The 22205-nt window shown below is 36.0% G+C and overlaps 1 pseudogene; it reads right to left on the reverse strand.

The window, feature by feature from the left end:
- Positions 1-10985: 10985 nt before the first annotated feature.
- On the reverse strand, positions 10986-21836 carry LOC109790949 (uncharacterized protein At1g28695 pseudogene; annotated as a pseudogene).
- Positions 21837-22205: the final 369 nt, after the last annotated feature.

Raw genomic sequence — 22205 nt, forward strand, 5'->3', positions numbered from 1 at the left:
CTCTAAATCCTATTATTTTAACATGTTCATAATTTTTGTTCAATAAGACATTTTTGTGAATCAAAAGATACAGAGAAACTTTTATCACATAATTGACTCACTTGATAAACTATGTTTAATAACATCCACAAGACATTTTCTATAAATTAATACAATAAAATAATTTTCCACATGTAAAAATAAATAATAATTTTGGCCATAACATAATATTTTAATAATATTACTATTTTAGAAATAGGATGTTACAATTTGTGAACTTTATAATTTTCATTCTCTGTCCAAGTTTTCCTTTATTAGTTTTGTTCTTTTTATATATGATAATGAGAGAATTATTATGGTATTTTCTTGAATTTTGTCTTGAGAGTCACGGAGTTCTTGCATGTTACAACCTGAATAATAGATTTTTTTGTTATTCTCCTATTTTAAAGTTGTTGCTTTTAGTGCAAGACCAACTGAGTTTGATAAGGATATTGTTACATAAGAAATGGAAGAAGAGTTACTTAATGAGAAGCAATGCCAACATTTTGACACTCTTTATGTGACACCCTTACTACTCCAACACATATAATGTAATAATGTAAATAAATAAAGAAATAAAATTTTCAACATTGGTCAAAGGCTTTACAAAAAACCTTCATAAATGTTCTTCAATATCCAAAATAATTGAAAATAAAACTTGGAAAATAAAACATGAGAGTTTATAAATTGTTTTCAAAAGAATAAGTATAGCTCTAAATACATATAAAAATCCATGTCTTATAAATCCTCTACCCCGATGTCATAATACCAGAGCACACTCACAACCCAACTGTTGGCATTCTGGATGCCACTCATAGCCGGATCTTCCGCACCTAAAACATCCACAAATTATATGGTGAGAAAATAATACATCTATATGTAAAGCACACAAGGAATCGCCACAACATAATTTCCATTACAACTCATTATACAATTACAACTTCCATCAGGTTCATACATGTCAAGTTTTACCGATAACAAGTTAATATTTCATCATCAAATCTCAATCATACATATCCACCACCATCAAACAATCAACACTATGTCATGCTCACGCCATCGCTATCGCATTACTCGATTAGTGTCGTTCCATGTCGACATATGTACTCATTGCAACACACATCATACAACCAACACTATATCATGCTCACACTACCTCTGTCGCATTACTCGATCAATGTCGTGCCATGCCAACATATGTGTTAATTACCACACACATCCCACACTATGTCATGCTCATGCCACCACTGAAACACGTCATGCTCAGCACTATGCCACGCATTCATTTGTGCCAAGACATCACACCTTAGTCCACAACTCAATTTCCACATCACACACACAATCAACATTTCCACACAAAATAATAAGTCATACACAAAATTTGTACTACATCCTCATACACATCAATATCATTACCAAGCATGCATATGAATCAAGCACCAATTTACACCATATATGAACCAACTCTACAACCTAGTATCATACTACTTTAAACAACTTCTCAATCCACATGATAACACCTTTGAACATCAAAACAACATACGTCTCTTTGACAACTGTCAAAGAAAACAACACAATATGCAACCAAATAAGCTCAAATCTATCTCAAACGAAACATATAAGAGGATAATCTATAACTCTTATGAAGACATGAAAGTCTAAAAAAATATCTACTTAGCTAAAAATGTCAAAAACCGCAATAGATATAATCAATGTTGATAGTTTGACCCCTGTTCACTAAAACAACCATAACTGGAGTTCTAGACCTCCTTTTTAGGTGATTCCAATGCTATTGGAAGGCAAACATCCAAGGCTACAAATTTTATATAGATATCAAAGTCTAATCCCGAAAGAACCAAATCACTCAGTGCCTTCCAAAGCGCTCAGCGCTTTACCTCCAGGAATTTTCCTTTGCCACACAGCCCCCGAAGGGCTCAGCCCTTCAAAAGTGCTCAACTGTTTCCAAATGACTTAATCCTTTGCCTCCAGGGATCCGTCCCTGTCACACGGCCCCCAAAGGGCTCAGCCCTTTAAAACGACTCAACCGTTTGATGGCAACGGGCCTCTATGTTCTTCACCAATTTTTGGACCTCCACACCTAAAACTAAAAAAATTCAATTTGCAACCCCTTGAATCCATCCCCACAATTGAATATTTCAAAGAATTTATTAATAATAAGCTTTTAATCTATTCAATAATTCAATGATGCAACCAAAATCCAATATGGGTGATTTAGTAGCCCAGAACGGGCCGTTCCAAACTACTAAATTGACCTATAAATCGTAGTTGAGAACGGGCCGTTCCAAACCCTAGAACTGGCCATTTTGGATGGAGAAATGGTCGTACTGGATGAGTCCCAGACCAGACTGTTCTGGTTTCAGAACGGGCCGTTCGGCATGTGATTTTTGCACATGATGAAGGGGTGCAGAATGGGCCGTTCCGGATTCAAAACGAGCCATTTTGGCCACTCCTGAACTTCTATAAATAGGGGTTGTGTTGTTGAGGAGAAAGTGAGGTTTTTAGAGAAGTTTTAGAGAGAAGGACTCTGGGTCTGTGAGCTCCTTTCTTTCCCAAATTTCTCGATCTGTATGATTCTTTTTCTCCCTAGATCACTAATGTCTTCTGTCTTTTCTTGAAATTCAGACTAGGAAACTTGCTTTGGAAGGATTGAAGTTCCGGGTTGAGCTTCGGAAGGGAATTCTACTTCTTCTCAGTTATTGGCTATTTTGAGCCAATCTTCATGTGAGGGAAGCTAGAATGTTTTTTGTTTAGGTTGCATGTGAGTTTAGAAACTCAATGGGTGCATGAATGTTGAGAATCCATAGATGGATTGAAGAAAATCTCATTTTTTGGGGTTTTGAGAAAAATGAGGGTTTTGGTGATTTTGATGCATCGGATGGGTGCATGTGAGATTTAAGTTTATTTTTGAGTTGTATGGAGACTGTGTATTTTGTTTTGTGTTTGCATGTGGCTGGATTTTTTGGTTTGGATGAGAGTTTTGAAACTCTCTGACTAAGATTAGGTCGAGCACGCTCAGGTTGCGTAGGGCGTGAACATGTTTATTTATGATAGTTGAAATGATGCTTCGGCATGTTTAAAGTTGAAGTTTTAGATTATATGTATGATATATGATGTATGTTGAGGTGTGATTCATATGTATGCTTGGTAATGATACATATGAATGTTAAATATGATATGACATGAGTATATGTTCATATAAGTATGATTGTTGATCATGATGGTGTGTAGACCATGTATGATGTATGATGCATTATTGCATGTGATGTCTTATGACATATGTATGACTGTTGATCATGATGGTGGGTAGACCATGTATGATGTATGATGCATTATTGCATGTGATGCCTTATGGCATGTGTCTAGCATAAGACTTGAGGAGAGGAAAATATTTTTGAACTGGAAGAGCTCACATAGAGTCTCTTGAGAGTGGTGCTTGGATAGGCCACTGATATATGAGAGTGGTGCTCAGGTAGGCCACTGGATTTGGGAAAGTGGTGCTTAGGTAGGCCACTGGGTTGGGTGAGTCTCCTCTAAGTCCTTAGCTAGTGTTGGAGCGGGGTATGACGTCGAGGGTTATTTCCTTAACCAAGTACTCGGGAAGGTGCGTGGATCCTTGCGGATAGTCGATGGCCGAACTCCACAATTGACTTGGTAATGCATGCCAAGGTCGTGGTAAGTCTGTACCTAGTAGTGTTATACCTGACGGTGGATCTGGACTTCCAATTGTGTAAGTGACATCATCCGAGTAAACTCGAGTGAGGATTATATCTTGTTTAGTTGTAACCGAGAAGGCGCATTGGGCGTGAAAATGGTTGGGGTGGTTTCGGTAGAATGGGATGTCACTTATACTACTCTGTTGTTAGGGAGATCTCTTAGGTGTATGTGTGACGATGCATTAGATGATTGATATGCATTGATATCTGTCATGAGTTGCATGTATTGCATGATTGTTATGACGATGAAGTGTATGGTGTTTGACTTCATGTTTGATGAATGGATGATTTGATTGAGATGGAAGTTCCTTTGGGACTTGAGTTGGATGCATGTGTAGTATAGATTTTATTCTGTACTTGTATGATTGATTTTTAAACTCTAGCTTACCCTTCTATTTCCATGTGGTGGGACTGCAATGATCATACCTGGTATGGGAGCAGGTCAGGGATAGCTTGGAGTTGAGATGACCGTTGTGAGACGGGGAGTTTGATCCTTGTGTTAGAGTTACCATTTTGGGTAACAGTTTTGTTTATGCTTGACCGGCGCTAGGGAATATTATTTTTGGGATGACTGTACATATATGGTGTTCTATTTTGTATACAGAAACTTAGTTATTTTTATTCGTACCTATACCTGTATGTATGAGTTATCCAGGTTAATATTTCTCTTAGTTTGCTAGTAGTAGTGCGATTCGACTAAGTGTAGAGACCATGGCGGGTCGTTACACTTTTATGGTATCAGAGTCGGTCGAGTCTTTTGGATAGTCTGTGGGGAGTGATCTTTCTAGGTTTCTGTTGTGTCATATCTCTGATATGTGTTAGTTTTGGTGATATATGGTGGTATAGTGTTACTAAAAGAATGTTTTGGATTCTTTTAGTATGGTGAGGCCTCGATATGAACAGATCGCTAGGGCCATGGAGATGATGCCCATGTCGATGCAGCAGTAGAGTGCTCACTTTGCTTAGATGGAGGCAGGTAGAGCTGTAACTGATGCAGGTAGAACGGTGGTCTCTTAGGATAGGAGAGATTTAGCAGAGTTCAACAGATGTCATCCTCCTCAATTTAAGGGGGATTCAGATCCTGATGTGGCACACCAGTGGTTGAGCGAGATGGAGAAAATCTTTAGTGTTTTGGGGTCTTCTGAGGAGAAGAAGTTGGCCTATGCAGTTTACATGATGGCAGGCGAGGCTGAGTACTAGTGGAGGCACCAGGAAGATGATGGAGAGTAGAGGTGTGGTTGTAGATTGGGATTGCTTCAAGAGAGTTTTCTTGGAGAAGTATTTCCCGGATAGCATTAGATACACTAAAGAGATCGAGTTTATGAGACTATAGTAGGGGGAACATGTTTGTGTCGGAGTATGCTATGAGGTTTGAGCATTTGGCTCATTTCTACTCTCAGGCCATAATTGAGGCTTGGAGATGTAGAAAGTTTGCAGAGGGGTTGAGGCATGAGCTGAAGAAGGTCATAGTCCTTATGTCCATCATGGAGTTTCCTGCCTTGGTTGAGAAGGCAAAGACTGTTGAAAGATTAGAGGGTGGTGGTAGTAGCGGTAAAGCTGCTAGAGTTCAGGAGGGATCATCCGGATCCAGGAGGGGAGGCCAGCAGAGGGGACCCTATGACAGACCTGTACAGTCTCAAAGAGGTGCTGTTAGTAGGAGACCTCGTCCTTCTACTCCTTAGAGTGGAGCACCATCAGTGCGATGCTACAGATGTGGAGGAGCACACGTGGTTAGAGATTGTTCCCATCCGGGGAATGATTGTTTTAGATGTGGCAGGCCAGACCACCTTTCTAGAGATTGTCAGATGCCATTGAATCCATCTAGGAGTGCCCCGAGGCCACCCAGGCCTACAGCTACGGGGAGAGTGTTTACATTGTCAGGTGCAGAGGCTTCCACTTCATCAGACTTGGTGAAGGAGAAGGGGAAAGCAGCAGGTGAGGATGTTTTATTTTTGTTCGACTCTGGTGCCACGCATTCTTTTATTTCTATTGATTATGTGGGGAGATTGGGTTTGTCAGTATCTACATTGCATGTTGATTTGTCTGTGTCTACTCCAACTTCAGTTTCTGTGGTGAGATTTGAGATGTGTGTGAGATGCCCAATAGAGGTGTTTGGTAGGAGGTGTAGACACCCAATTTCGTCCGGGGGCACATAAACAAGGAAATGGACCTCCGTTATGAAGGGAAGGAGCTTCTGAAGCAGGAAAATAACAAGACAAGACATCAGAAGGCCTAAAGGCCAAATAAGGTGGTTTTAGTAGCCCAGAACGGGCTGTTCCGAAATCGGAACGGGCCGTTTCGAACCCCGGAATGGGCCGTTCCAATATCAGAACGGGTCGTTCCAACGTGACTAAAACACCTAAAAGTGCTAGGTTGGAACGGGGCGTTCCAATACCAGAACGGGTTGTTCCAAACAAGTCAAATTTGGAAGGGGCCGTTCTGAAAAGGGCAACCCTGTGTTAATTTTCACTCTGGAACGGGCCGTTTCGTTTTCAAAATGGGTCGTTCTAGGGTGCGTAATTTGCACATAATCATTGGTGCAGAATGGGTCGTTCCGAATCCAGAACAGGCCGTTCTGGCCCCTTCTGATTCCTATAAATAGAGGTCTTGGGCACAGTTCTCTAGGCGGCCAGAGAAATTTTGAATAAGACTCCTTTGAGCACGAAAATTCTCCATCTCTCTCCCTCCTATTGTTTTTCTTGAGATCTGTGAGGCATACTGTAGTGTGAAAGGTCGCTACAAAGCACCTTCTCCATATTTGAAGATTCAATAAAGCTTGTTCAAGAGGTATTTCAGTCAATCTTCTTCTTTTTCCTTTTATTTCTCATATTTATCTCTTTTTTTGTTATAATAAACGTCATAATGTAGATATTTTAAGGTTAATCGCTTAATTTATATTTTAAGCATGTAAATAAATATTAATAAAGGGGATTCAATATTTAATTTATTAATTCTTATCGTGTTAACTTCATCATAGGGTACCGATTGAGGGCGTTGTAGGGGTGCTTAATACCTTCCCTACACGTAACTAATTCCTGCACCCAATTCTGGTTATCAAGGCCATTAGTGGATCTTTAAAAACCTTTTCTTTTTCCAATGTTTTGAGTAAAATATTGGTGGCGACTCCATGAACCTATTTTCAAAACCATTAATTAAAAATTAGTCTGGTGTCCATGCATTCCTTAATTAACGAGACTTTTAAAAGGATGTTTAAACCATAGGTCGCGAGATCGGAAATTTTCGAGTTACGACAGGAGGTTTCGAGTGAACCTAATTGTATTGCCTATGATGGATATCGACATAATCCTAGGGATGGATTGGTTATCTGCCCATCACATCCTTATAGATTGTGCTCGAAGAGAGTTGGTATTTCCTTAGTTGGAGGATGACGTGTTGTTGTCAGCAGGTCAGGCTGAGCAGTGATGAGAGATGGAGCTGAGTGCTTCATGTTGTTTGCCGCTTTGAGTGTTGAGACGAAGAGGGTCATCACTAGGATTGAGATTGATAGTGAGTTTCCTGAGGTGTTCCTAGATGATGTGCCAGGATTGCCACCTATGCGTGATGTTGTGTTTAGCATTGACCTGGTACCAAGTGCAGGACCGATATCAGTGGTTCCTTATAGGATGGCTCCAGCTGAGTTGGTAGAGCTGAAGAAACAGATAGAAGATTTGTTGGAAGAAACAGATGGTGAAACCCAATGTTTCTCCTTGGGGTGCCCCGGTATTGTTAGTAAAGAAGAAGGATGGTGGGGCCCGTTTGTGTGTTGATTATCGACAACTGAATAAGTTGACAATAAAGAATAAGAATAAGTATCCACTTCCGAGGATTGATGATTTGATGGATCAACTGATGGGAGCTTTGGTATTTTTGAAGATTGATTTGAGATCCGGATACCATCAGATCAGGGTAAAGGAAAATGACATACCGAAGACTGCTTTCAAGACTAGGTATGGTCATTATGAGTATGTAGTGATGCCTTTTGGTGTCACTAATGCTCTGGTAGTTTTCATGGATTACATGAACAGGATTTTTAGGTCATTCTTGGACAAATTTTTGGTGGTCTTCATTGATGATATTTTGGTGTATTCTAGATCTTTGGAGGACCATCGTGAGCATCTAAGGTTGGTTTTGGAGGTTCTGAGGGAGAGACTGTCGTATGCCAAGTTGTCCAAGTGTGAGATTTTTGGGGCATGTGATATCGGCAAAGTCTTTTTATATTTTCTTCCTCTTTTTTTCTCAAGTATTCTTTTAATTGTCTAAGTTCATCCCTAAAACTAGACCTAGTACTACAAGAATTATGACGATGTACATTAGAATGATCACTCATCTTTGATCAAAAGGTTTTCACAAATATGTTTCAAAAAGGTTTTCACAAAGAGTGAGTGATAAAAGGTTTTTACAAAAGGTTTTCAAAGGTGCAAGATTAGTATGAAAAGGCTTAAGTGTACAAATTGAACTATCAAAGAGAGGTGGACTACAAGGAATCACTTAAAAACCAAGCCTTTTCAAGTAAAAATCACTAAGCCTCTCTATACGTTTCTTACAAAAACAATGTTGCACAAGAATTGAGTGTGTAGTGTGCACGACCCCCCTAGTAGGAAAATTATAGCCTTCTAAACGAAATAAATAAGAACAAAGAGCCTAAACAATTACACTATAAAAGCTATAAAACATGCAAAGGAAAGCAACTTAAAGCATATGCTAGTCAGATTCCCTAGGGTGGGAGCTTGAAGTGACCTTGGTGGTATTCAAGCCTCTCCCACAAGCACTACTTCGAGTTACCCTAAAATGAAGAGGTTTAAAATGGCCAATTACAACCCAAAAATAATTAAAATCAAGGCCCAAAATATAAGAGGCCGAAAATTGAGCAAGAAAGAATAAGTAAGAAAGAAAGAAAATTTAAAGTCTTCACTCCTCCAATTTGGCTTCCTTCACAAAGAACAAACTTGGTTAGCACTCTCCAAGTGTTTAAGCTATCCTTTTGGGTGTGAAAATCCCTCCAAAAGACTAAGTAGGGATTCGGTTTGCTTCTCCCCTCAAATCCAGCAAAGGTTTGCTAGTTGTCTAGAATTGTTCTCCACCTACACTTAAAATGAAACCAACCCAAGAGCAAGAGTCCAAGAAATAGAAACTGAAAAGGCACAATTAAGGAAAGGCTAAACTCAAAGAGAATTGATTGAGACAAAACAAAAGAGGCCATGAAATGACAAACTAAAATTAAGGCACAATTTGAAAGGGAAGCACACAAAAGAGTAGTCTTAGAATGGCACTAGAATAGATTAGTTGTTTTAGTCCACTTGATTAGGTCCTTTATATGATTCAGTCCTGCTACTCTTAAGGTCTCAAAATAGGTTCAATAATGTCATAAGTCCAACTCCCAAAAGCATAGGTAAGGGTCCAAGTCCACAAGTCTAGCAACAAGTCCTTTTTGGTCTAAATCTTTTTTTGTTCTTTTTCTTTTTGTCTATTTTTTTTCACGTCTTTATTTTTGTTCTTTGGGTCCAATTTTCTTTTAATACTTCAGCCCTTTTTGTTGCTTAGGTTTTGCACTTGTGGATGGAGAGGAAATTAGGTCAAATTTTAGGAGAAAGGAGAAGGAGACAAGTGGCGTGTTCTTAGAGGCTTTATAAGGTATCTTTTGAGTGGAAATTGTTTTGTACTATCTAGTACAAGTGATTTTGCACAAATTTTCCAGCACACCTCTTAGATTCTTTTAGGGTTTTCAATCATCAAATATTAACCTTTTCAAGTGGAAATGCAAGGAAAAAGTGGGCTGCAAATTAAATCCATGTGCAAGGAATCATTTACACATGGATACTCAAAAACACATGGAATATGCTAGGACTAAATAGCATGCATGAATAACTCCTAACAGGCTTCTATATGTCACGCCCACTTCATGTTATGCATCGTGATATTTTTGGTTCATGTAGTCATGCAAAGTTTTTGGCATACATACATGGAATTTTGTAGACAAAATGGAACAAGACTTGACAAAACTTGAATGGATTCAAAAATCAAAAAGCATGTTCATAGCATGTTCTTCATGTTCATATGAGACTCAAACCTAAAAGTGAAAAAGGATGGATACCACTTAACAAGGAAACTTAAAACATTCAAGCAAGGTTCAAACGGAAGCATAAAATGAACCAAAATGCAAAGCAAGACACTTAGATCATATGAGCATGCTTGGATGATTTATTCGGCTATAACAAGAAATGACAAGCAATGAAGACATGACATGACCGAAAAGATGAAAAACAAGGCTAGAGGTTACCCTTGATGAACCTTGGCTCTAGATACCACATGATGGAGACCTCCCTTATATGGATGATGTAAATTTATTTAAAGAGGTTCACCTTTGCCCCAATGATCTAGGCGCACCAAGGGAGAATAGCCTTGGAAGAGAAAAGTGGACGTTTTTGGGTGAAGGATTTTGGGTGTGAAAGGTGGGAGAAGGTTTAGGTGTTTTGATGGAGGCTCAAGGATGGTTGGCTCACTCCAAGATGAACATAGAGACCACTCTAGGTTTCCCACTCTCCAAGGGTGGAGATAGGAGAAGGCTAGCCGAAGTTAACCTAGTGACTAAGGATGGGATGTTGAGGCAAAAATGCTCACTCAATATCATATAATCCAAAGTATTTACATGGTGCATGGTTTAGGATATTTATAGGGGGGAGCATTTAGGGTTGCATTTGGGAATGTATGGCCGAAATTTGCAATGCCAAATGTACTTCAAATGAAACCCAAATTAACCCTAGATGCTACTTGGTGGCCAAGGATGAAATCTTTGGGTTTGGCTAAGCTACAACTAGGTGCATGATAAGACCATGCAACCTAGGTGCCCTCCACTTGGGCCTAAGCCTTTCCAAGTCCAAAAATAGATCAATGCTCACCAAAAAATACGTCTAGGCCTATTTCTCACCTTAATAGAATACCCTAGTCCAAAAATAAAATCCTATAATCTAAGGCACCCCATAATACAAGGGTAAAATGGGAAATACAAGTGAAAATAAATCCTATGACTAGAATACCCCAAAATATAAGGGTAAAATGGGAAATACAAGTGAAAATAAATCCTATGACTAGAATACCCCAAAATATAAGGATAAAATGGGAAATACAAGTAAAATAAATCTTATGTCTAAGATACCCAAAATATAAGGGTAAAAATGGAAAAAATAAATACAAGGGCAAAATAGGCATAAAAGATAAATTCTATGCTAATAAGGCTTAGGAGATTGATAAATGTCCTTTAACCACAAGAAGCATATCTCTAGGGGTGTTAGCTCCCCTCTCTTCTTCCAATATCCTAGCCATGGACCTATTGATGGGTACCACATGAAGCTCCAAGGATGGTCCTCCATCATCTCCAACCAATCTACCTCTAACCATTGGTTCATAGTACCAAGAGCCTGAGCCATCGATTGCAAAACAACGATTGCACAATCATTAATACCCTCATCCATCACTCTTCTAGTTCATAGAAAAGTAAAACAATTATAAAACAATTAATAAAACAATCAACACAATCATATATCACACTATACAAACAATATGCTTAATCGACAATCCATTCCATTAATCATCTATCAAACTAGCATAGCGGACTCATAACTCATGGTCGATTAGATCGAACTACTTTGATACCACTAAATGCGACACCCTTACTACCCCAATACATATAATGTAATAATGTAAATAAATAAAGAAATAAAATTTTCAACATTAGTAAAAGAGTCCACATAAAACCTTCATAAATGTTCTTCAATATCCAAAATAATTAAAAATAAAACTTGGAAAATAAAACATGAGAGTTTACAAATAATTTTCAAAAGAATAAGTATAACTTGAAATAGATATAAAAATCCATGTCCTAGAATTTCTCTGCCCTAATGTCACAATATCAAAGCACACCCACAACTTAACTATTGGCATTCTGGATGCCACTCATAGCTAGATCTTCCTCACCTAAAACATTCACAAATTATACGGTGAGGAAAGAAAACATCTATATGTAAAGCACACAAGGAAATGCCACAATATAGTTTCCATTACAACTCATTATACAATTATAATTTCCATCATGTTCATACATGTCAAGTTCTATCGATAACAAGTCATCATTTCATCATCAAATCTCAATCATACATATATACCACTATCACACAATCAACACTATGTCATTCTCATGCCACCGTTGTCGCATTACTCGATCAGTTTCGTGCCACACCGACATATGTACTTATTGCCACACACATCATACAATAAGGACTATGTCATGCTCACGCTATCACTGTCACATTACTCGATCAGCGTCGTGCCACATCGACATATGTGCTAATTTCCACACACATCATACAACCAATACTATGTTGTTGGATCGAGCGCTTACCACTAGGCCAAAAGCTATAGCTGATAGTCAGGGCGCAACTCTTTTTACTTAAGAGCGCAGCAGCCCAAGCGCCATGATTCGACAGTGACTTGGCCCACCTAGCCTTCGCCACGGGACAATTGATGCAACCCGCAACAATCTCCCCCTCAGCAATTTCCCCGTTGGGTATCGAACTCATGACCTTGGCTCTGATACTAATTGTTGGATCGAGCGCTTACCACTAGGCCAAAAGCTATAGCTGATAGTCAGGGCGCAACTCTTTTTACTTAAGAGCGCAGCAGCCCAAGCACCATGATTCGACAGTGACTTGGCCCACCTAGCCTCCGCCACGGGACAATTGATGCAACCCGCAACATATGTCATGCTCATACCACCGTTATCGCATTACTCGATCAACGTCGTGCCACGCCGACATATGTGCTAATTGCCACACACATCCTACACTATGCCATGCTCACATCACCGCTATAGCAGGTCATGCTCAATATCGTGCCACACATGCATCTGTGTCAAGACATCACACCTCAGTCCACAACTCATTTTCCACATCACACACAATCAACATTTCCACTCAAAATAATAAGTCATACACAGAATTTGCACTACATCCTCATACACATCAATATCATTACCAAGATGTATATGAATCAAGCACCAATTTACATTGTATATCATCCATATATGAACCAACTCTACAACCTAGTATCATACTACTTTAAACAACTTTTCATTCCACATGATAACACCTTCGGACATCAAAACAACATACGTCTCCCTTTGATAACTGTCAAAGAAAACAACACATAGAGAGTTATACTCATCCAAATAAACTCAAACCTATCTCAAAAGAAACATAAGAGGATAATCTATAACTCTTATGCAGACATTAAAGTCTAAAAAAAATCATCTACTTAGCTAAAAATCTCAGAAACTGCAACAGATATAATCAATGCTTATAGCTTGACCCCTATTCACTAAAACAACCATAAATGGAGTTTGGGACCTCCTTTTTAGGTGATTCCAATGCCATTGGAAAGCTAACATCGAAGGATACAACTTTTATGAAGACATCAAAGTCTAATTTAGAAAGCACCAAACCGCTCAGTGCCTTCCAAAACGCATAATGCTTTACCTCCAAAAATTCTCCTCTGCCACATGACCTCGAAGTGCTCAGTGCTTCAAAAGCGCTCAGCCCTTTCAAAAGTGTTCATTTGTTTCCAATGGCTCAGTCCTTTGCCTCCTGGGATCCTTCCCTATCACACGGACCCCAAAGGGCTTAACCCTTTCAAACGACTTGGTCGTTTTGGTGAAATCCGAGGCTGTTCTTGAGTTTTCCTCCTCAAAGCTTCTGTATATCATCTCTTCTCCTCTTACTCCTTCAGAATGTCAAAAATGAGAATTGATGGAGTTAGTCTCCTAACCCTTCCTTGTCATTCCCTCGGGCTGTGTCAACGCAACCCAACTCAATTTCGACCCGTTTCTCCTTCCTTTCCAAAACAATTATTAAATAAATATTAATAACAATATAAAATATATTTATCTTCAATAAAAATAATAATAATTATATCTCTATATCCCAAAAAACATAATAAAAATACAATTTTATAAATAATATTATTTTCTAAAAAACAAGGTGTTACACTTTAAATGATAATTATTTTCATTTATTAAAGTGACCATTTAACTTTTTAAACCTCTTAACTTCCTAGATAGAGTTGAGATGAATATTTTGATATATACTTTAGTTGAAATTTTATATTCTTGTGTTATTATTTTAAATGTTGTTGAAATAATTGTTCACCATCTTTTATTTTTGTAATATCTTTCTATTGAATTGAATTGTTTTTGTAATGTCATTTTGATATGGTAGGAACTTCTTATGATAGTAAAAATGAGATATTATTAACTAACGTTAGAAACCACATGCTAATAAAATTAAAATTTTATTTCTTCAATATTTTTTTTTCTTGTTTTAAGAAATAGGTAATTTATAATCAATAAACCTATAATTAAAAAATAAAATATTTAATTTATTTAAAATGTATAAGTAAATAATTTAAAGAATTATTTATTATTTGAAATTTTAAAATCTATTAACTTTTAGTTATGATTACAATACATGAAACAAAAAAAAAAGATGGAGACTTATTACTTAGAACTCATCAGTTTCTTTTTAAAAATCATTTAAACCTATCTATCAAAAACTTTGCTAGATGGAACTTTGTATAATCTCACAATCTCTCTTATGTACAACTTTGTCAACATACCTAAAAGGTATCTAATAGTAATTGGAATGAAGTGAGTATACTTAGTCAATATGTCTACTATCACCGAAATGGAATCTAGGTTCTTTACGATTCTAAGTAACTCAACCAAAAACCATGGATATGTTATCTCACTTCCACACATGTATATCCAAGGGTTGTAATTTTCATAGACTTTTGGCAAACTAAACAAACATACACAAACTCTTCTATTTCTCTATTCATATTAGGCCACCAAAACTTTTTCTAAAGGTCATGGTACATCTTAGTGGCTCCTAGGTGGATATAAATGTTACTCATATGTCCCTATTTTAATATCATCCTCTTAAGTTCTGAAACACTAGGCACACATAACTTGTTTTTAAATCTTAATACTCCATCTACACCTACTCTAAAATCATTATCCTTACCTTGCTTTAACTTCTCTACTTGATCCAATAGAAATGGGTCTATCTTTTAGCCCTCTCTTATCTCATCCACAATATTATTAGTTACTCTCAAGGTTTGTAATTTAACACTACTAGGAGTCAACTCACACACCAGACTAAGGTTTATGAACTCATCAAAAATGTCAAGCTCTCTAATCACCAAAACAAACAATTTCAATGACTTTCTATTCAAGGCATCAACCACTAAATTAGCTTTACCTGGGTGACAACTAAGTTCAAAATCATAGTCCTTAAGGAATTCTATCCTGCTTCTATATTTCATGTTTAACCCCTTTTAGTCAAGAAGGTACCTAAGGCTCTTATAATCATTAAACACCTCAAACCTCGAATCATAAAGGTAATGCCTCAACAATTTCAACACAAATAGTACAACACGTAAATTTGAGTCATGGGTAAGGAAGTTGGGTTCATAGGTTTTCAAGTACCTAGATGCATAAGCTACTACTTTTCCCTTCTACATAAGAACTCCTTTTAACCCTATCTTAGAGGCATCACAATATACTACGAAAGTCTCACTAAGGTTTAGTAACACTAGGATAAGTGTACTAATTAGTCTCTCTTAACTTTTGAAGCTCTCCTCACATCTAGGGTCTCTCACACAAAAGGTTGGTTCTTCTTGTTAGCTTAGTCAAAGGCAAGGATATCCTAGAGAAGTTCTTTATGAATTGTGTATAGTAACCAACTAACCCCAAAAATCTCCTAATCTCAAACATTGACTTAAGTATTTTTCACTCAAGTATGACTTATTATACCTTAGTAGGATCTATGGTTATACCTCCCTCAGAAATCACATGTCCAAGAATACTAACCTTACTCAACTGAAACCCATATTCAAAACACTTAGTGTAAAATTGTCTATCCTTAAGGTTTGCAACATTACTCTAAGGTGTTCAACATGTTCCTCCCCAGTCCTAGAATATACTAGGATATCATCTATAAAGACTACTAAAAGACACACTCTAACTAGTTGGTGCGTAAGGTTATTTATCCTAGGATAATGATATCTGTTCTTAATAGTTACCTTGTTAAGTTGGCGGTAATCTAAACATAATCTCATACTCCCATCCTTCTTTTTAACTACTAACATAAGTGCTCCCCAAGGTGATACACTTGGTCTAATAAATTTTTTATTTATAAATTCCTCTATTTGTTTCTTAAGCTTAGCTAATTCTCTAGGGGACATCCTATAGGGTGCTATAGATATAAGGGTTGTATCGGGCACTAAGTCTATGACAAACTTAGTCTCTTTCCCAAGTGGTAGGCTAGATACATCTACCAAAAACACTTTAGTAAAATCTATCAATAATGGAATATGACTTAGCTCACTTTTTTTCTTAAGTTTCAAACAAGAAAGTATCATGTATACATTATCATTTTCTTTTAAACAAGAGTTAACTTAATTGGCAGAAATAAAATCGACACTCCTACTCTCACCAAAAGAAATTGATTTATCAAAATAGTTTAATAGGACATGGTTGAAAGAGAACTAATCCATTCCAAAAATTATGTATAGTTGACTAAGAGGTAAATAGATCAAACCAATTAGAAGTTGCCTATCAAAAATAACTAAGGCATTTTAAATAGACACTAGATATAGTCATGCAACCATCAGTAGGGGTCCCCACAACCAAATTGTACTTCAAACAAGACAAAAAAAATTTAACATTTGGACACAAATATGACAAATAAAATAATGAGTTGCGCTAGAATCAAATAGTATAACAAAAGATTTATTGGCTATGAAACAAGTATCTTGTATCACATTCTCAAATTGAGTTGCTTTAGCACTACTAAGAGCAAAGACTTTCCCAGTAGCCCTTGGTCATCTTGATTAGGAACTTGCCCTAAGGAGGTGCGCATTCCTTAAATATGGACATTACGTATTGATGTGGCCTAGCATGCGACAATATAAATAAGTCATGTCATTGTTTGGATACCCCATTAAGTCATGTTTCTTGTCCACACTTCTTACATTTCTATTGGAATGTAGGAATAGGTCCTCCCATACTAGTAGCTCAACTCCTAGTAAAAGATCCAACAACATAATTACTTTCATTTACAGTAGAAGATCCAACAACTGACTTATTCTCACTTCCTATAGCACTACTACTTTGAAATTAGATAGGCACAAAATACAACTTGCTCTTACTCTGAGCTCTCATTCTAAAATTTCTAGTAGGATCCACAATCTTATAGTATGCAGTATGCGCTCGATTATCATGGTTGTAAATTCTCCACTTGTTCACAAGTGTAGGGTAGTGGTAGATCTCCTAATAATTGGTCATCGTCTTCATCTTAAGACAAAAACCATTCATGAACTTGATGCATTTAGCACATTCACCACCATCATCATGATAGTGAGAGTAATATTGAACAAGCTCACCAAACTTGGTAGCATACTCCACCACAATACTATCTCTCTACCGCAACTCCATGAACTCCACCTCTTTCTGACTCCTTACATACATCATCAGAAAAATATTTCTCTAGAAAGTTCTCTTGAAGATATCCTAATTGATAAAGTGACAATAGTCATCATCCTCTGCAAAGCACCCTTCCACCATTAATATGCACTACCAGTCAGCATGAAGGTAACAAGGTTAACCTTCCAAGTTGTAGGATACTCCATAGCCTAGAAAACTTCCTTTACCTTAGCCAACCAAATCATAGCTATATTAAGGCCATATCTTCCTTTAAAAGGTATATGATGAGGTTGAAACCTTTCCAACCAGCTAGGTGCGACACCAACTCTATCAGCTTTTATCACGTGTTAACGCTTGAATTACACTGAGCCAACCAAATCATAGCTATATTAGGGACATATCTTCCTTTAAAAGGTATAGGCTGATACACTAAGCAATTACACTAAGTAATGCTTCAATTAGCTACATAACATAACTCATTATCAAAGTACACAAGGAATCACAACCATGACACCTAACACACATGCCAGACTTGAATCAACTAAGCTTTGGTACTAGTAAATAGGACACCCTCTTTCCCATATGCTATCATAACATAAAATTCAATAAATATCAAAAAAAAAAGATGTTTTTAGTATAATTTTACTAAATAAGGTAAAATATCATGTGTAGAAGTATCACATTACTAACGAAAACTAAACAGTGGGCAAAAACAAGGTTCAAAAGAGTAATTACAATAAATTTAACATAACTTCTAATATTGAATCAACTAATCAAATAAAGTCTTAACGACTGTCCCAATGAAACATCCTATTAAAGCACACCCAGTACAAGGTCTAAACCTTGTCTCCACCCTCATCATCTTCATGATGAATCTCACTTTCAAACATACACAGAAAAAAAACAACAAAAGAAAATGGAGTGAGAAACATCTCACTCTACCTTTTGATGTGAGCTATGGTCAGGTATGCATTTACATTTAAGGTTAATAAATATCAATTACACCTTTGGATAGTTACACATTTCAACATAAACAATATTTATAATTCACATTTATTTAATACACAATCATTATGTTTATGATAATGCAATGGACATAGGCATCCTAAACTATATGCATATGGTGCCAAGTAAAACAATTTCAATTATTGCTTGAAGGCCCACTAGAGTATCTTAGGAGAACATGCAAAGTCAAGCCATTGTAGCACTCTACACTCGGAAGATATATATTAGGGCGTATAAGGGTAATGATGTTGGTCAAGTTACACCTCATGCACACAATGGGTAGAACTGGGGCTCCCAAACCTAGCTATCCCAAGGTCATGAATCTCTAAGATTTTACACAAAAAAAACCTTTCCTAGCGATGTATTTTGCATCATACCTATTACAAAACAATTGATGCTCATGATGCATGTCATACCATACTATGTAAGTTCATATTCAACACATTAGTCATAACACACCCATCAATTAATTGTATTATATAATCATTCTGAACAAGACAATAAACACAACCTGTTACGAAATCTCACCCAGACTTTCACGTGGCTAAGTTGAACTTAAACTTCACATCATATGACCATCACATGGTTCACACACAACACACCACGTGCTCCATAATATCATCGGTAGATTATTTTTACAATTATATGTGTATAAATAGTAGTACTCAATACATTCATTCAACATCCTATTCTCTTCCATAAGATCGTAACACACTTACAAAACAATAATTAGATAGGAAAAGGTGATGCCCAACATAGGGCACCCTTTGCTTAGTGTAGTATAGGTAGAGAGCTTCGCTTGCTCTATTCTCCCACGCCTAGTGAATTTACAATAGGAAGCCCCTCGAACTCCCATACCTAGAGTCAAACCCTCTCATGCTTGGCGTTAACATTTCATAGAGCACCTTTTACCCTTTGTCACTCTTGAGCTTGGAACTCACTCATGGCTCCTAATGCTGCGTTAGGAATGATGCTTCTACAATAAGTGCAAAAAATCACATAAGTGACCCACCAAAATCACACGAGTTTCAATCGGTAAAATTGTTAAAAGGCATAATTAGTTACTAATAAACCATCAATCTACACTTTCATTTACATCTTTTCTTATAAATTTAGATTTTTCAAGACTTAGGATTCCTATATGAACCCACAAGCACCCACAAATTTTTTATTACTTTTGATTATACAACAATAATCATGATTACTTATCAATTATTATAATCATAATACACAAGAATGACATGGGATACAAAATCACAAGTTACAATTATGATTTAGAGTTTCCCCTCATAAAACATACACAAACAAAATGAGATTAAGTCAATCTCGCTACCCGCATATAATCTACATTCTAAAGCGAGATTACTCACTCTCTTTTACCTCCTAAACATTTTTGTTTATTCTCTTTTCTTATTTTTTTTGTTAGTACAATTCGTGTAGAAATAGTTAGTGACAAATATTTGTATTTTGCAAGACGAAGGCATTACCTATCATGGTAGTATTCAAGGTCATCTTGAAACTATAGAAGCTTAATGATACTTGTTCTTATAATTTTTTTAATGACACTTTTAGTTATTCTAAGTAATTCCTTATAAGAAAATGTTGTTCTTATTAGACGTGTTTAACTTAAGGAAATTTGTAATTTTCTAATTTGGATCTTTAAGTATATCTATTGCTCACAAAGTAGAAGATTCAATTTTATCTTAGAGTATAGTACATATGTTGCATAATGTTCCCTTGTATCATACAAATACTATTCAGTGTATTACATATAATTCTTAACCATTTATTTTTATAGGTTTTTCCAAGATTGATTACACCAATTGTGCTTAATCCATTGGGGATTCACAGTGGAATTAACCCCCAACCTCCTAAATTGCTTCCAATCTTGAAGAACTGCTTTCATATCTGCCATTTTTGCATTGATGCTTCTACAACAGTTGGCATGTATGGTGATGACTTCCCTAAAATCTTTGCTATCTTGGCAAAATCCACTGAAATAAAGGGTATCCAAATACCTAACTTTAAGCCCCAAATCTTTGATTATACCACTTATAAAGAGGTCCAAAAGCACATCTTGATCATTTTTTCCCATGGCATTGTCCTTTTGATCATACCATGTTTCAAATAGGGAAATAGTCTTGTTATTTGACCTCACAAAGTAAAATCCAGTGTTGATTGGACTTTTTGACCAAGGATCACCAAGGTACCTATCTGTACTAATTTGGAGATCTTCTGTCTCATTCTTGCTTAATCTAATAAATGGGTTTCTTAACCACATTATATCGGTGTCCTATGAGAAAAAAATGTTACATATGAATAAGAGAAATGAAAGTTGAAAAGTAAAATTGATATAATTCTACATTTATCTATTCATTTTTTTTAATTATATGAGAAGCTAAACTTAAATTCACGCAACATTCCTTTTTACATTATCGTTGGGATTATATCAATAGATTTTGAACAATTACAAGTAAATTATATTTAAGGCCTTCGATATTCTCTTTTGTTGAGTAATCATGCGATCATGTTAAAAAAGAAAGATTCAACTTTTATGAAATGTAATCAGTGATTAATAAGTTTTACAGTAAACATATCAGTCTTATTTGATAAAAAAAAATTGTGTTTTCTTCTCTCTCCAACCTAATTATACAATATTACCTAATAATAATAGTAAAATGAAAACAAAACAAGGATGGGGAAAAAATCAATTAGATTTAAAAGAAAAAAATGAAAAAAGAAAGTTTTTTTTTTTTAAAAAAGAAAACTTTTTTTTTTTTTTATTTTATCTTCAGTCAAATAAAAAAATGTATCTTTTCTTTATTATTTAATAAAAAATCATATTTCAAATTAATGTATTTATTTATTCAAAATTTGATAATATCCATCCCCAAATGTTTGTTGTTAATTGTATAATAATCAAAATTTATGATAAGGAAACATTTTTTAATATGTAACTCATTTTATAATTAAAATTGTAATAAATATCTATGAATACAAAAGTTTTATTTTGGAATATGAAAATTGGATGTTCAATTCAAAACTGGTTGAGAGAATATTTTTGACTAATTCTGACATTCAAAAGAAGAAAAAAGAATATTAAGAATATAAGCTAATTTTAGATCAATAATTCAATTCTGTGCACTTAAACACGAGAAAGAGCAACTGAACACGAGCAAGAAGAAAACAAAATGGACGAAAAGGGTATGTACCGTGAAAACAACGTTGTAGCCACGTTTGAGAACTTTCAACACAAATTGAATCTTTATCCACGTCATTTTGATATAATCTTGAGACATAAAGATTTTCTCACCTTCAAAATCAACTCCATCTATTTCCAATTTGAAGCAATTCAACTTCAGAAATTGACACCGATCATAGGCTGTTTGATCAACTGCTCCTATCAAAAGGTGATTAACAAGAGACCTTGTTCCCTCTCCAAGCCAAAGATTACCAAGAAAAAAATCAAGCATAGTGCTATCACTCTCTACATCTTGATCTACATAGGCCTTGTTTACTACAACAATTATCACTGTTTTGTTTCTCATTGAGGCTTAATCCAACTGTTATAGGAAATAAAAATGTAAAAAAAAAATTACAGGGGAAATATTATGCAACATGATACACGTAAAATATTCAATCATCATATTTTTTCACATATCTAATACATATTCCGACACTCTTTCTCAAGCCAATGTACGAAGATCTATAGTTCCCGGTTCAAACACTTTTGATTAATATATATAAAAGTTGTCCACCAAAAGGGTCATATCTTGCCGCTATAATACTATTCAATGCACATATTTTTATGTGCTTCATCCTATCACATTGGACCATATTATGAACAATGCCAATGGTAGATTTGTTATTTTACATTATAGAACGTCTTTTCATTTTGTGTTTGCACAATGAAATGA

This window comes from Cajanus cajan, chromosome 3 (genome assembly GCF_000230855.2).
Source record: "Cajanus cajan strain Asha chromosome 3, NIPB_CcT2T_4, whole genome shotgun sequence".
Lineage (NCBI taxonomy): Eukaryota > Viridiplantae > Streptophyta > Magnoliopsida > Fabales > Fabaceae > Cajanus > Cajanus cajan.